Consider the following 18,387-nt stretch of genomic DNA (forward strand, 5'->3'; position numbering starts at 1 on the left):
ATTACTACGACTATCTGTCTTGCCACGCAAGGCTATGCCTTGCTTACCATATAGGCATATAATCTTCACAATAGACACTAGAGCAGCTCTCTTTCTTACAACCTGTTCAGCATAGGCTTTAGAAAGAGACTGATTTATTGACAGATTTTTTCCATCACAAATATGTTTGAATGCCAAAGCATCACTAACAGCGCTTAAATGAATAGGTGATTTGTTGTGACGTTCTGCATGCCTCATGATGTTGCTCCAATCTGAATGACCTTGGCAAAAATGAAACATGCTGTACAAAAAAACACAATCATCCTTCACACTATAGCTCATATAAGGAAATTCAGATTGAGATGTGGTCACCACCCAGCTCTTCGTAGCTACCAGAAGAAGCTGAATGACTCCATCAACGACATCTGTCCAGATTGCGGCACATCATCACACACTTGACACTATCACACATCATACAACATTATTATTATACAACACACTGATATTCAAGACACCAGCACAAGATACACTCAACGAAGGACCTGTGGCTTTTCTCAGGAGCTCAGGGCTGCTCGGCCAGACAGCCTGAGGAACAGCACCAACAACAACTGTGGCACACTAGGTAAATACATACCTGCACTCTGCAGTTAGTGCCTTTACCGCTGAATTTCAGCTAACAAGTATCAACAATGGTCGTTCACATATAAAAGAAATTGTTTATTTCTTGTTCGATACTTCTGCAGTCACATTAGTAAAGAATTATAATCATTTCAATGACAACTACTAAATTAATCCAACATCCAATAATCCCGAATTCGTGATTCTCAAATAATAGACTAGAGTATACTAATTGTTTGAGAAACGAAAAGGGAATAATGAATTTGACGGCAACTAAAGAAAACGGACGCTTACAAAATATAGGCTTTCCTCCTCTGTTTTTTTTTAAAGTGTGGTTGAATATATCTAAAACTAAGTAGTAACAACAAATAAATGAATACTAACTAATACAACAAAATCAGCAACAAAGTAACTTCAGAAATACAAATATAAATTCAAGTTCACTTTCAACACTATACGTCTGCCGAAATTGTTCAATCAAATAAAATCGACAAATTTTGCAATACACACTCGAACAGCTGTCACCGAATATTAAACATAACTCGATCAAAAACACTTACGGCACAAGACGAGAAATTCAAACACAAATACAAATTCACCTTCAACACTACACGTTTACCAAAATTGTTCACTCAAATAAAATCCACAAACTTTACAATACACACTCAATCAGCTGTCACACTAGCCGTTCACATATCCACTGCCAAAAACCCAAAACCCCACTAATGTTCACTCGCAAGTGCACGACTCACACAAACATACACACTCCGCTGACAGGATCGACAAAATTACGTATACCACGCGATACAGCACATGAACCATGACACGTGCATACATTTCACTCGGTGTTCAGACACACAAGCGGAAATCCTGTCGCTAAACAACTCTGCAACTCTACCAGTCTCTATGACACATGAAACCGATAACAATGCATATGTCCACCAAAACCACACAATATCACATTTTTCGTTTGCGTTTTCTTCTGTTTATAATTTATATACTACATAGATCCACATGTATTCTAGTGCATACATAATTTTAACACTGATGCTTTACCACGTTTCTAATGTATTTAAAACATCTACATTTTTCATTGAAAGTTGAGGGTTTTAGAAGGGAAAAATGTTTAATAGGGGACCTTGTATGCTTGTAATGTCCAAACAGGACGCATGTACGTCCGGTGCGTCCGCCTGCGGGCGCCCCTGATGATAATGATAATAATAATAATAATGATAATGATAAATGAATAAATCAATTAAAATAAATCAATAAAACGACTTCCAAGGTCTACGACAGAAAATTCAATGATTGCAAAATTGCACATAATGTATAACAAAATAATATTCAAACTATTACATAATAATGGTATTTATTATTATCATTATCACTATTACTATAATTATCATTATCATTAATATTATTATAGTAATAATAATAATAAAAATAATAATAATAATAATAATAATTATTATTATTACTATTATTATCATTATTATTACTATCATTATCACATACCTGCTGAGGATCATAACTCTTCCTGATGCCCGACAGAGAAAGAACCAATCCATCTTATCCTCAGAACTTCCACCTTGACCTTACCTGCTGGTAACGGTGGCGTCGACGTGCACATCACAGTCGTCACAGACATGGTCGCCCTCCCTGGTGCTCGTATGAGTCACCCGACGAAGGCCCAGTGAAGGTTTGCTCGTCTCGGATCCAACGCCCGAATCTGTGCGCTCAACTTCAGCCGTCACCAGACGCTCCTGAAACAGATCGTGACGTCATCATAAGAATGGGGGAGACTGCAAGAGGCCATAAGGCCTGCATTAGGCAGTTTCGTGTCCATTGCCATCTGTCATCTCGGTACGGTACAGTTTTGGTTTCCGTCCTATAGAGCGGACAGTAATTCACTAGAATCAGCACAGAGGAGAACGATCAACATGACACAAGGGCTGGACATTTACCGTGCGAAGATAGGCTTAGGCACTTTAACTTACACTCTCTGGAAAGACGAAGAATGTGGGGGTAATCTAAAGAGGCATTCAAATGGGTCAAGGGCTTTAACAAGGGGGTGCAGGCAAGGCCATCATATTAAGACAGCAGGGCAGGACTCGTTAGTAATGGATTTAAATTGGAAAAATTGAGATTTAAGAAGGAAATAGGCAAGACTTGGTTTACCAACAGAGTGGTTAACTAATGGAATAGACCTAGCAACCATGTAGTAGTGAGGGCTGAAACTATCGGTTGTTTTAAGAGAAGATGAGATAACTTTATAGATAGGGATAACAGGTGGTAAGGGACATGGAACTGCCTCTCCACCATTCTTCTTTTCTCATTCTTCTTCTTCCACTTACCTGAGGTCGTTCATCTTCTCTTTCTTCCACTAAATGCCTAGAATCTAAATCGCAAGGGGAGAATAATAAGTACACATGTCAACAGAGAGGAGTCCACAAAATGCCTTCAAATGGCGGAGAATCACGTTTCAAAATTCTTCAATTAAAAAGAAAAACACCCCTGTCACACCTTAACTCTTCTTCAACTGAATAAATATATTTCGGTAGTAGCTAGAATTGGGCTTCGTGTTGCTCAGTAGGTACCATCTTGAACTCATGAGTAGGTGGTCGTGAGTTCGAATCCTGAGGCCCACTGCGGGCTTGTTGCGTTAGTTCTTGGTAACCAGCGGAGAGGCAACCCCCCCCCCCAAAAAAAAAAAAAAAAAAAATGATAGAGTTTTGCCCTACCACCATCAACCACCCAGTATGCCAACTTATGTACTTGGTGTATACTTCATCATCTGCATAACGTAACCGTTACTAACCGTCACCACCCACGCACGTGATCTACACACATGCGACATGGCACTCGTCTTGGGCAAGATTTGTATCTTGCAGACTTCACATATTTGCAAAACGCAAACCTGGCAGAGGGCAAACATCTACTCGGTGAGTGCCCGAGGTCAAGGCCCGGCACTTAGAGTAGAATGATCAATGGACCTAATTGTAACCTGCTATATTTAACCAGATCATATTGTAGATAAAAGAAGAAATCACCACCAAGGTATTTCTTGCCTGCAATAAGCCTCCCTTATGTAGCTGCCCAAAAAAAAAGTTACATAACTGGTGGCGAGCGGTGCTCTCACGCCATACTTCGAAGAGACACGCCTACCTTATACCAGAAACACTGGTTACACTCGCATCTACCACAGGAGGCCGAGTAAAATTTTCAGCCACTCAAGCCACACCTACCATTCAGAAAGAAAAGGGGAGGAACATCCCCTACCCCTCCCTCTCCTACCCTGAGCATCCCTACCTCAAACAAATATAAGGTGCTTTCATCGGATGCTACTGGTCCTCAAAAAACTAATACATCGACACCAAACGCATCAAAGAAGATCAAGATTGAGAGCCACAATCCTGGCCGTATTAACTCCTCTCAGGGCAATTCAAAGGATGAGAGATCTAGAGGTGGAAAGCCTCCAGCCGGAATTGCTGGCAGGCCTACCATCTCTAGACAAAACACTGATCAGGCAGAAAAGAAAAAGTCTCTTAAAGTCGGAAGTGGAAAGCTCCCTAAATAAAAATGTCCATCATACAATGGAACTGCCGAGGTCTCAACAGTAGCTCTGAACACATCCAAACACTGTTTAGAGACTACAACACCATGATTTTGTGCCTTCAAGAAACAAAACTAGGAGATACAAGTTATAATCCTGGACTCAATTATAATTTTCATAGATCACCCCCTATTATTGAGGAGAGGGCACAGTGTGACACTGCTTTCATAATTCACAAGTCTATTAGATTTTCTACAATCCAGCTCAATACAGACCTTCAAGCCTGTGCTGTACAGGTTCATCTCGAGAGAAAGATCACTTTGTGCTCCCTTTATTTAGACCCTAAACTTGAAGACCACATTTTCGACTGCCTTAGGCGAAATAGACAGCAGGATGTCTCAGATATCCAAGACTTAGTGAACCAGCTCCCTCCACCATTTATTTTAATGGGTGACTTCAATACCAAACACACCTTATGGAGTGACGTACACTGTGATAGATGGAGTTACATAATTGAGCAGCTACTTGATGCCAATAATGATTTAGTGCAGCTGAACGATGGATCTCCCACTCGATATGATATTTTTCATAACACCACCTCAGCCATCGACTTAACTATAAGCACAGCATCCCTCCGGTTGGAGTACAATTGGGCTGCTGATAGAGATCTGCATGGCAGTGACCACTGGCCAATACTACTTCAATATGTTAAAAGTATCCCATCACCCTGCCTGCCAAAAATGGAAGATCAAGGAGGCTGATTTGAAAGAGTTCACTAAATCATCAGCTATCAATGAATCGCACACCAATTTTTTATCCCCTGTTGCTGCTTATGCCCACCTTTCACAGACCATCATAGATTCTGCGCAACAAACCATCCCCCAAACTGCTGGCCTACCCAGACGCCCTGTAGTCCCTTGGTGGAATAAACAGTGTGAGGTTGCTAGGAAAATAACCAGGACATGCCTTCGTAAATTGCTCAGGTCACCGTGTGAGGCAAACCGACTTGCTTATTCTAGAGCCCGTGCGAGACAGAAGAAAATATTTAAAGAAGTCAAGCGTGAATCCTGGAAGAAATATGTTTCGGAATTAACCATCGCTACCCCTACGAGTCAGATTTGGAATAAAATCCGTAAATTATAAGGCAAATTTGTACCGACTGCCTTACCTGTTTTAGAATCTAACGGTACTCAAGTTTGTGACCCGAAGAAGGTTGCTGACATCTTGGGTGCCCACTTCGCTAGTGTTTCAAGTGCAGCTAATTATGCTCCTGAATTTCAAATACATCGTGACTCGGCAACATTCTCCCTCCGCCTTCAAACAATACAGAGTCCTTTAATCTACCTTTCTCCTTCAATGAAATGAAACATGCTTTATCAAGCTCAGCCCTCACTTCCCCTAGTGATGATGACATTAGATATGAGATGATTGCCAACCTTCCCCAGTGTTCACAGCTGTTCCTGCTTACGGTATATAACGGTCTATGGACCACACACTCTTCACCTGATACCTGGGATCTGTCGATACTAATCCCCTGTCATAAGCCAGGGAAAAACCCAGAACTTCCAGGAAGCTATAGACCTATTGCCCTCACTAGCTGTCTTTGTAAACCCTTTGAGAGAATGGTTAATAACAGACTTGTCTGGTATCTAGAAACCAGAGAGTTACTGTCAAACAGGCAGTTTGGATTCCGGAAGAATCGTAGCACACTTGACCCTTTGCTAATACTCTCAAGAGAAATCCAAAATGCCTTAGCTAGAAGACATCAAACCATTGGTGTGTTCTTTGATTTAGAGAAGGCCTATGACACAACCTGGCGGGGTGGCATCTTGAAACAGCTAGCATCATGGGGCATTGGAGGCCACATGTTTGCATTTGTACAGAACTTCTTATCAAACCGACGACTAAAAGTCCGAGTTGGATCTGTATTTACATCATCTTATCTGCAGGAAGAGGGGGTCCCCCAGGGTAGCGTGTTAAGTGTTACGCTATTTGCAGTGGCCATTAATAGCCTCATGGACCAAATACCACCGACAGTTCAGGGTACCCTATTTGTTGATGACCATGCTATTTACTGTAGTGCCCCAACAGCCCTTGAAGCTGGTAGAAAAATACAAGCTACGATAAATGCAGTCACTAAATGGGCTGACAGGAGAGGTTTCAAGTTCTCACCTCAAAAAACTAAGGCCATCAGATTTACAAGGTGTAGGAAGCGAGAAGAGATACCAACTCTGTTTTTGAAGGGAGTTATCCTCCCATATGAGAGTGAGGTGAAGTTCCTTGGTGTGATTTTTGACAAGGGCCTCACATTCGTTTCCCATGTTAACGACTTATGTATTAGAGTACGACAGTCCACCAACATTCTGAAAGTTGTCTCACATTATGATTGGGGAGCTGATCGTACTATTTTATTAAGGCTCTATAAAACTCTCTGCCTCAGCAAAATTGATTATGCTTGCCAGATATATGGCTCTGCTACTAGAACCACCCTTGAAAAATTAGATGTTGTGCACAATCTGGGTTTGAGAATCTGCACGGGTGCCTATCGTACCTCCCCTGTGGACAGCCTATATGTGGACTCAGGTGTACCACCTCTTTCCTTACGCAGAGAGGAGCTGGGACTACGATATTTGGCCAAATGTTTGACATCAAAGAATAACTCCAACTTTAAATTTGTTATGAACCCTTACGACGTCTCTCCAAATAGGCCCCGTATCCCTAAGCCACTGGAGGTTCGATTGGAGAAGGAATCTAGAGAGATCGGTCTCTATGACTCTACTATAGCCAAATTAGGCCCAACAAAGTATCCTCCTTGGTGTAAACCCCCTGTGGAGATTTGCATTTGTACCGGTGGTAAACAACACCACGACCCTCAGGCTGTCAAGGCGCAATTCTTAGAACACTCCTCTAAACACAACACCTCTATCTCTGTCTATACCGATGGCTCTAAGTCTAAGCAAGGTGTAGGCTCTGCTGCAGTTTTTAACGGAAAAATTATTAAACGTAAATTACCCTCTCTTTGCTCAAATTTCACTGCAGAAGCTTATGCAATACTCCTGGCAGTGAAAGAGATCTACTACAGTTGCTCAAACGAGCAAAGTTTCATTATTTATACAGATTCCAACAGTGTTTTAGCTTCTCCTCGGCAACTTTTGCCCACTCACCCACTGGTGCAAGAAGTGCAAGATTGGCTGGTCCTCCTGCACTCACGAAAACGTACCAAGGTGAACTTTTGTTGGGTACCTGGTCACACCGGCGCGGCGTCATGGGGAATGAAACGGCAGATAAAGCTTCAAAGTCGGCAGTAGCTGATCTACAGCCGACTACTGCCGTCCATATACCCCATGGCGACCTTAAGGAGATTATACACACTCATATACAAAATAAGTGGCAGCATAGATGGAGCACCTTAACTGATAACTTGAAGCTAAAAAAGATCCATCCCTTCATAAAGAAATGGGAATCATCCAATTGCCCAAATAGAAGGAACAGCATCATCTTGACCAGATTGCGAATCGGACATACACATCTGACACACAGTTTTTTAATGACAGGTGGCAACGAGCGGCAGGTACCATTCTGCCGTACATGTCAGGCTCACATTACTGTACAGCACTTTTTAACGGAGTGCATATGTTTTCAACGTGAACGACGAGCATGTTCAATCACAGGCAAGTCCATGACGGACTTGCTTGATGATAACTGTGAAGTAGCCCGTGTGGTCAGATTTTTAAAGCTTATCAAGTTTTATCACCTATTATAACTCATTGTAATTTTCAATTTTATTACTATTATTTTTTTTAATGAAATCACTGAACTTTTAGCTTTCATCCGCCTTTTAGCTTTCATAGCGCTGAATAGCCCTTGATGTTCCAGTGCTTGGTTTTTGAGCCTAAAACTCATAAACCAACCAACCAACCAACCTACCATTCAGAAGGACAAGACCACTTTCCACGAAGGAGACACCCCCTGTCTTCGACTTCTCATATTTTCAACCAAGCCCCCGGAATCGAGGAATCAAGCCACAGCATTCTCTTCAGCTCCGCCTCAAAACGACAAATCAATCCCAGTGCTTCCAAGCGCGCATCATCATCTACACAACACCCCTCCACCAACCGCTCCCTTCGACACGACATTCTGAATTCGAAGATCATCAGCAGCTGTGACCTGCAGTTGCACCCATCTTAGAATTGGTGGTGAAATCGTAAGGCATTCGACTTTAAACCACCTGGTGGCAGTACGCTACCAATCGGACGATAGGTGTCTAAAGAGAGAACGCTGTCAGAATAGAAGAAAACTCCTGTCAACTCTACGCATCACCGTATCAAGACTCCAATCCAGTATCAAACAAGCCCAGAGCCAGGAGATCGAACCACAAGACTCCAATCAGCTACGCGCACCTCCCAGGAGATCGAACCATCCAATCAGCTACGCGCACCACCTCCCAACAGATCGAACCACAAGACTCCAGTCAGCTACGCGCACCTCCCAGGAGGTCGAACCACAAGACTCCATTCAGCTACCACAAGACTCCCACCCAGTTAGTCTGCTGAATATGCCTCATAGTAGAGATAGAAAGATACTGATCTAATATATACATACATACATATATACATACATATAGGGAAAGGCATAAAAACACTCCCACCCATTTCATCCCTAAACTCCCCGTGCAGTCACAACATCATCCATATACAACCATTCTCCACTCACCTCTGTCTTCCGTCCTCCCCCTTCCTTCCTCAACAGACATCTGCCTTCCATACCTCTTTTACTAGTCTTTCTTCACTCATTCTTTCCATGTGTCCAAACCATCCTAATATTCTTTCATCAACCCTATCTCCCAAATCCTTTTTCACCCCACCATACTTCTCAGACACCTCATCTCAAACACATTCAAACTCCTTCTCTCTTCTTCTCTTATGTTCCACGTTTCTGCCCCATACAGTGCTGTTGGCACAATCACTCCTTCATACAGTCTCCTCTTCGCATCCATTCCCAAATTGTATGTATATATTTGAGAAATATACATACATACATATATATATATATATATATGTATATATATATATATATATATATATATATATGTATATATATATATGTATATATATATTCACATTATCAAGGAGTACAGAAAAGTGAGTACAAACAAGTTGAGATACAGAGTATAAATAGGACAAGTGAGACATTTACCCTCCTCTCCGAAGCCTGAAAGCTCAGGTTGGGTCCCTCGGCGAGGTCGTGGAAACAGAGAAATATTATCACATTAACTTTTGAAATATGTACTATTCATATTATTGACAATATATGGATCTAATTTACATAATCCTAAACTATTAATAATAATAGTTTAGGATTATATAAATTAGATCCATATATTATCACATTAACTTTTGAAATATGTACTATTTATATTATTGACAATACATGGATCTAATTTATATAATCCTAAACTATTATTAATAATGGTGAAGTTGGTGCATAAACTTGAACTATTTTTAGAGTGTATCTTTTGCACAGCCTAATCACAATCCAAGATACCCTGTCGGATAAACTACTGAATTTGACTACGTTACCAGCAACTTCTCGGTTTATCAAGAATCCTACTCCACTAGATCTTTCTTTGTCCTTACCTCTATAGTAGAATAGGTGGTGACCATCTTGTAATTGTATCAGCTTTTCTTCCGCTCTTCGGACTTCGCTCAGTCCTACGATGTCCCACTTGATGTTGTCTAGTTCTTCCATTAAACTCTCCAGTCTGTAGTTTTCTGATAGACTTCTTACGTTGTAAGTATAGATCTTCATTTTCTTCATGTTGTTTAATGGCCAAGACTTGGATCTGCTTGGACAGTGCTTACTCACATTCGGTGGCACACTACCCGTAAGCACACGAGGCAATGCGGTTGGACCTTTAGGAGACACCCGGTGTTGTTTTGGTTGTGATATTCATATTTGCTATGAAGGGGGGTTGGCAGTAATCTCACCTCAGTGCCAACTGGTTTCTGGTGAGATATTTCTCTGGTGTCACCTTATTCATTTTATTCGGTGAAGCCCTATATCTATAGGGTGCCCAATGGTCCACGCCGTCATTATGACGGTACCCCATATATCTATGAGGAATTTCCCTGTTTGCCATCAGGGACGTGTCATTTAGCAGTGGGTCCTGCGACTGTGTGTTTGAGCTGCTCTCTGTCTGATCTTTCTTAAAAAACCTGTTCGATACGGGTGACCCTGCAGAGATTTCCTCTCTATCGACATAGCTTTTGTAATCATTAAGATTCTCAAGGCTATCCACCACGTTCAGGTGTCAACTCTCGGATAGGAGAAAAAAAGAAAAAAGAAAGAAAAAAAATACAATAAAAAGATTTGCCGGTAAAAAAAAAAAATAATAATGATATACAAAACTATTGGCAGAAAAAAAAAAAACAGCTTCGCCAGCCGGGAAAAAAAGAAATTATCTGCCACATATTGCTCAAAATGCATGCGACTGATTGCCTTAAAACCCGTAGGGCTGGGTGTCAAAGGTGCTTGCCCCCGCGTTGATATCGATCTAAATCACACCGAAAACAGGAAATCCCTCAAGGGAACACGTTCCCTCCATCCCCTGATTAGCTGAGAGTGGTGACGTCACAGCAATGGAGACGACTGATTGCCCGAGAGTTGTGACGTCACGGCAACAGAGACGACTGAATGGCTGCGAGCGAAGCGAGGTCGCCCGAAGGTCTGAGCCTCCGCCTTACACCGTGGAACAATTTTGCCCGCTTTTGCCGGGTCCCGGAGGATGGTCGGAAAAAGATAATCATGGAGAGATTGGAGTACGGAAGGGATTGGAGAAAAGTTGAATGGACTAAGTTATGGTGTGTTGGGTCTGCATATAAGAATAAACGAAATTACGGTGGACATTTTCGTAGGATTTGCGTTGGTCATGCAGAGTATAAGGGGTTATCACACTGGGCTATTTTTCCTCCAACCTCCATTTGAATCAATAGAATAGAACTTCACTTACAGATATCTAGACTTCTCTAAGAACATTTCAACGGTATATCTAACATTCGTATAGGTTTACGATCTCTTAGTTCATCATTCAGCTGTGCTATGATTGACGGAAAAATAATTAGATATTTGGAGATTTGAAAACTCAAATATTGTAACCAAAGTTGTTTTACTCGAACGAATTCTATGATGCCCGTGGAAGCCCAATGTGATAACCCTTTAAAGGAGTAAACAAAGAAAACGGCGAAATAACATAGGAAGAAGGAAGTCGTGGTCTAGCTGTCAAATAAGGAACGCTACAAGGATACTCACTCGTCGAGCACGTTTGAGCGTCGCTACTTGCGGCGGAGGTCGAGATGACGGTAGTTTGAACCCTGACGACAACGAAGGGAAACATGGATATGATTAATTAAATTCAACGCTATAAAGTCCTCTGCAAGGGACACCGTACTAGCCTTCTGATGGGTGGGATTTCGCGACGTTAAATCGAATCATATATATATATATATATATATATATATATATATACATATATATATATATATATATATATATATATATATATATATATATATATATATATATATACACAATTTAAAACACTGTCACATTCGAATTTATCATGTAACACTGAAATTCATGTTTTCATTTACTGCATCCTACTGTGGGATAATTTTAAAAGGGTATCTTAATTTAAGTTCAAGAATCATAATATGCACTAAATGAATCTGGATTCAACAGGAATACACACACACACACGTACGTACGCACGCACGCACGCACACACACACGCATACACACACATACACGAATTCACATCTATATATGATTGAAATCAAGGGTACACAATAAGTTTTGTTCACGTAGGAATTTCTTCAGAGTGTGAATAGAAAACTGTGACGGAAGCCTGAGTACTTAGCGTAGTCATCTTGTCAGACGTATGGGAAAGATCGCTCTTGGTTTTTTGGCGTGTTCTACAATTAAAATGCTCCTTTGTATTGCTAAATCAACAAGTCCTCCACGATGGTTGAAATATTTTTTCAGTTGAAATATATGCTGCTTCTACAATCCTTCTGGTGATTTTTTCATAACCACTATGCAACACCTCGGCATCTCCCCACTTTGGTAAATTGTCAAAATATTCCGCATGGACTACTAAAGAACTGGACGTCCTATGTTCTTTGATGTCGCTCTTATGTCCATCAATTCTCTTGTCCAATCCCTTCGCTGATTCACCATAGTATGCTACTGTGCAACCATTGCATGGAATTTTATACACGACAGATTTTTTTTTTTTTCGCGTTGACTCTTTTCTCCGAAGTCTTTACAAATTCACCGATCCTCTTATTGGTCACTTTAGCTACGATTATGTTTTTTTTTCATGTTCACTCCCTCCACATCTGCCTTCCATACCTCCTTTACTAGTCTTTCTTCACTCATTCTTTCCATGTGTCCAAACCATCCTAATACTCTTTCATCAACCCTATCTCCCAACTCCCTTTCCACCCCTGTTCTCCTCCTCACCTCCTCATTTCTTACTCTATGTAGCCTATATATATATTCACACACCCACCCACCCACCCACCCACCCACCCACACACACACACACACACACACACACACACATATATATATATATATATATATATATATATATATATATATATATCAGCATGTATGTACATCATGCATGTATGTCTATCATGTATGTATGTATGCATTTATGTATGTACATTAAGTATATATGTATGCATGTATGCATGTATGTGTGTGCGTATGTATGTATATATGTACATTAAGTATATATGTATGCATGTATGTGAATGTATGTATGTATGCATGTATATATATATATATATACAAACACATATACATACAGATATATATATATACATATATATATATATATATATATATATATGTGTGTGTGTGTGTGTGTGTGTGTGTGTGTGTGTATGTATGTATGTATGTATGTATGTATGTATGTACAGTATTTATGTATGTATGGATATGTGTACATACACATTTATATTATTTTGTATACTTTCTTCCCCGAGCCAATTGATTGAGTGTCGTAGTCCAGCGACTTGTGCCTCATCCGGGTCGTCTCTCGGTCCACCGCGGGACAGAGGCCATTGTCGGGTCTCCCCGTGGTCTCCTCGGGACCGCCGTCAGCAAGAGGGAGGAGACGACGACCACCTCCGGCGCCCTTCCAGAGGCTCCTCCAGTCCCCCCGCCAGAGCAGCAGACAAGAAGCACCTCGGGAACACCGGGGTGGGACACCGAGCACCTGAGAGTAGCTACAGTGGATCAACGACCGGGCCACGGGAAACAACAGGAGCCTCGATGGACTCCGACGCTCCAATAGACTGCGTATCGCCCGTTCTTCGACGAGGTATCCGTCGGCGCGGCCCTAGCGACTGCGACCAACAGGACGTAGATATGCAGAGGAAAAAAAAAAAAAGGCTTGCCCGGAAAAAATAGTGAAAAAAACAACAACTAAAAAACATGGCTTTGCCGGTCGAAAAATATAGAAAAATAATAAAATACAAAAATATCGGTAAAAAAAATAGTGAAAGTACAAAAATTTTAGCAATTGACAAGACACCGCATCCGGAGGGTGCCTAGGCCTGCAGCGCTTCCTCGCTTCGCTCACTCGCGCCAGGGCCTTTCTTTGGACGACGCGACGTCCGCCTTTACAGTGATATGTCACATCTTTTTCTGCCTATAGATGTCTGGTTATTATCGACTATAAAACATAGTCTGTGGCATTCTGCTTCAACGTAATCATCTGCCACCAATTGCTAAAAAAGCATGCGACTGATTGGCAGAGAGCCCGTAGGGATGGGTGCCCAGGGTGCCTGCGAGCGATGGGAACTCGCCCGAAGGGACGGGGCTCCGCGTTGATTTTGATCTAAATCAGACCGAAAACAGGAAATCCCTCAAGGGGATACATGCCCTCTAGCCCCTGATTGCCTGAGAGAGTGGTGACGTCACGGCAATGAAGACGACTGATTGGCCGAGAGTTGTGACGTCACGGCAAGGGAGACGACTGATTTGCCGCGAGCGGTGACGTCAATGAAGGGATGCGAGCGAAGTGAGGTCGTTAGAAGGTCTGAGCCCCCACCGTGGCACAATTTTGCCAGGTTTGCCAGGTTCCGGAGGATGGTCGAAAAAAAAAGGAGGCACCGGCTACGTCAGGAAAATTTCGAAACCGAAAAACTTTATTTCTGTATGTATATGGATAAAAAAATCAATTCCGGTTCTGCTGGAGCCCCCAACCCCCCAAAATATATATATATTAGAATAAGAAAAACACATGAAACAAATGCAACTCTAGTCACACAAAGTTACAGTATGTTATGTATTAGAAAACGATAAGTTTCCCTCAGCTAAATACAGTCGCCTGGCAACTGAGAAAACTCCGACCTTATTTATAAATCTGGCTGTGGCTTCAGAGGGAAAATGATAGAATCCACTGTAATTGAATATCTGCCCACGATGAATACTTCCAATGGTCAATGGACCCCAGACATTATATCAGGATTATCCATCACCAAACAAATTGTTAACAATTTTCCTTCCCCTCCCCGTGACCCGACCTCATGTCATCCTCAGGTCACATAAGGGTGGGGGTAGTGACATTTACTCTTTTCCAAGTTCCCTTCCATTTGTAAGAGGTTGCTATTTAAGACAGCATCCTCGTTCCACTTTGCACTATTGAAGAGGATTGCAGTTAGCAATCGAAATATATAGTTTCGCTTACTCAACTCTTTCTTTCGTCCCACGGTGGGGATAGTTGTGATATATATATATATTTATACATATATAATATATATGTATATATATATATATATATATATATATATATATGTGTGTGTGTGTGTGTGTTGTATTTACCTAGTTGTATTTTACGGGAAGGGGAGCTATGCTCGTGGTGTCCCGTCTTCATATCTCATTTTATCTAAACAATTTTTAAATTCATGTATTGTTTTTGCACACACCACTTTCTCATCTAACTTGTTCCAACTGTCTATTACTCTGTGAGGAAAGCTGTTCTTTTTCAAATCTCTTCTATAGCTGTCTTTTTTTATTTTCTTTCCGTGTCCTCTTGTATTTCTGTCATCCCATTTTATCAGATTCTCTATCAGTAATTTCTATGCCTTTCATGATTCTGTAAATAGCTATCAAATCTCCTCTCTCTCTTCTTTGCTCTAGTGTCTGTAGTTCAAGTTTTTGTAGTCTCTCTTCATATGATAGTTTTGAGAGTGTTGGTGCCAGTTTTGTAATTGCTCTTTGTATTCTTTCAAGTTTTTTTATACATTTTTTTGTACTTGGTGACCATATCGTTGCTGCATATTCCAATCTTGGTCTTATCAGGGTGATTAGGATTTTCCTCACCATTTCTTCATCCAGGTATGTAAATGCCACTTTGATTGTTCTTATTAAATTATAAGTTTCTCCAAAAATCTTATTTATATGTTTCTCAGGTGACATATTATTCATAACAATGACTCCCAGGTCCTTCTCATTTTCTACTTTTTTTATTCCTTCTTCTCCCAAATTATATGATCCTGTTATTCTGTTTTTGCTTTTTCCAAATTCCATTATACTACACTTTTTTGTATTGAACTCCATCTCCCACTTCTTACTCCATTCTTGTACTTTATTTAGATCTCTCTGTAGTGATTCACAATCTTCTTCAGTTTTCACTCTTTTCAGTAGTTTTGCATCATCTGCAAAAAAGCTCATATAGCTTTCAATTCCTTCATCCATATCATTAATATATATAGCAAACATTATTGGGGCCAGAACTGTTCCCTGCGGGACACCGCTTATTACTTCATTCCATTTTGAGTGCTGATCTCTTATCACTACTCTCATTTTTCTTTCTTGCAAAAAGTCTTCCATCCAATTTAGCAATTTACCTTGTATTCCTCCTTCATATTCTAATTTCTTAAGCAACTTCTTATGTGGTACTTTGTCAAAAGCTTTTTTTAGGTCTAGAAATGCACAATCAGCCCATCCATCTCTTTCTTGTATTATATCTATTAGCCTTGAATAGAAACATATTAAATTGGTGACGCATGATCGTCCTTGTCTGAATCCAAATTGCCTTGGATTTAGTACGTTGTTTTTTTCCAAGTATTTTACCCATCTACTTTTTGATAATTCTTTCACAAATTTTTGCTATTGTACTTGTTAGAGAGACTGGTCTATAGTTGGTAGGTTCTTCTTTATTTCCTTCTTTATATATAGGTACTATATTTGCTTTTTTCCAATCTTCAGGAACTTTTCCTTCTTTCAAGGAACTGCTTATTATGCTATGTATTTTGTCTGCCAGTTCATTCCTGCATTCTTTCAGAATCCAGTTTGCTATTTCATCTGGCCCATGCGATTTTCTGACATCAAAATTACTCAAGTGTGTCAATATTTCATTCTTTGATACTTCTATTTCTTCCATAGGGGGGACTTTTTCTTTCCACTCAATCTCTTCAGGTTGTATATTTTCCCTTGTAAACACTGATTTAAAATGTTTGTTCATAATTTCTGCCATTTCCATTTCCTCAGTGTATTCAACTCCTCCTTGTCTTAATTTCTCCAAGTCTTGTTTGTTTTTCAGTTTATTGTTTACAAATCTGTAGAATAGTTTTGGTTGATCTTTACACTTTTCTATAACATCTTTTTCATATTTTCTTTTTTCCTCTCTGCACTTTTGTACATATTCATTTCTATAACCAGTATATATTTTCCATTTTTCAGGTCTTCTGTCTTTTTTCCATCTGGTCCAGGCTTTGTCTCTTTTGTCTTTTAACTCCCTACAACTTTTGTTGTACCAGCATTTTACATATTCTTTTTCTTGTTTTTGTCTTGGGACATACTTTTCCACTCCTTTTTTGTAAATTTTTGTCAAAATATTCCATTTCTCTTCCACTGATGTTTCTTCTTTGTATATTTCTTCCCAGTTTTCTTGTTGAAAGAATTCTCTTATTTTATCAAAGTTTGTTTTTTCATACATCATTCTTCCTTTTCTATATTGTTCATTTCTTTTCATATATTTTTCTTCATTAAGTTCCAGTTCAATCAATATGTGGTCACTTTTACCTATTGGTGTTTTATATTCAATCTTGTCCATTATTCTAGGTTCAGATGTAATTATTAAGTCTAGCCTCGAAAGTTCTTCTTCATTTCTATACCTAGTGTTCTCTTGTATCCATTGTGTCATTGAATGGTCAGTAATCATCTCAAGTAGAGCATTTCCCCATGAGTCATCACCACTCTTTACTGTCATTTCTTCCCAGCAGATTTCTTTGCAATTAAAGTCGCCCATCATAACTATTCTTCCTCCGTCTTCCATTATTTTAGTTTAATGCTATCTTTGTGTCCTCTAACATACTTTTATATTCACTCTTCTCCCATGAGGCTGTTTTCGGAGGCACATAATTGATCACAAATTTTCTGCTCTTCTTATCTCGGTCTTCCACTTCTATCATAATCATCTCTACTGTATTCTTTCCATATATGACACCTTTCACGTTTATATCCTTCTTAGTCAGGAACATAACTCCACCCCCTTGCTTTTTCTCTCTGTTTCTAATCCAATAATTGTATGCATCATGTCCTACACTGTTGGGTGGTAGTGGGCCTTTTAATTTTGTTTCTACAATTCCCATTATGTCCGGTTCTTTTTCTTTCAAATAATCATTCAGCTCATTCAATCCTGTTATTAATCCATCTATATTTGTGTAAGACACTCTTAGTTTTCTGCCACTTCCATTGTGTTCTCTGTTTCCCTTATGTTTTTCTTTTGTATGTCGAACTTCCTTAGTTTCATGTTCACTACTCTCCAATAGAATCTCTCTTTCTCTGACTCCGTTCTGTTCTCGTTTTTTGCCTTAGCTTCCAGTCTTTTCTGCTTTTCTTCCTCTCTTTCCTCTTTATTCATTTCTCTTTTTATCCATATCTTTTTGTATTGTTCACTTGTTGCTAGTTTCCCTGTTTTGGATAAGATATTCTCTGCCGTTGTTTGTGACTTGAATTTAATCTTAATTGGTCTGGTCTTGTCTGTGCTATACTTTCCGAGTCTAAATTTCTCTTCGATTTGTTTAATAATTTCTGGTTCATCTTCCTGAACTGATTCTAGTAATTGGCTTACTTTTTCATTTTCCTCTTTGATTCTTGTGGTTCTATCTGTGTTGTGTTTCTCTTCCATTCCTAATATAATTATACATTTCTTCTTG

Source organism: Oratosquilla oratoria, unplaced genomic scaffold (genome assembly GCF_046742065.1).
Source record: "Oratosquilla oratoria isolate Oo_2021 unplaced genomic scaffold, ASM4674206v1 SCAFFOLD154, whole genome shotgun sequence".
Taxonomy (NCBI): domain Eukaryota; kingdom Metazoa; phylum Arthropoda; class Malacostraca; order Stomatopoda; family Squillidae; genus Oratosquilla; species Oratosquilla oratoria.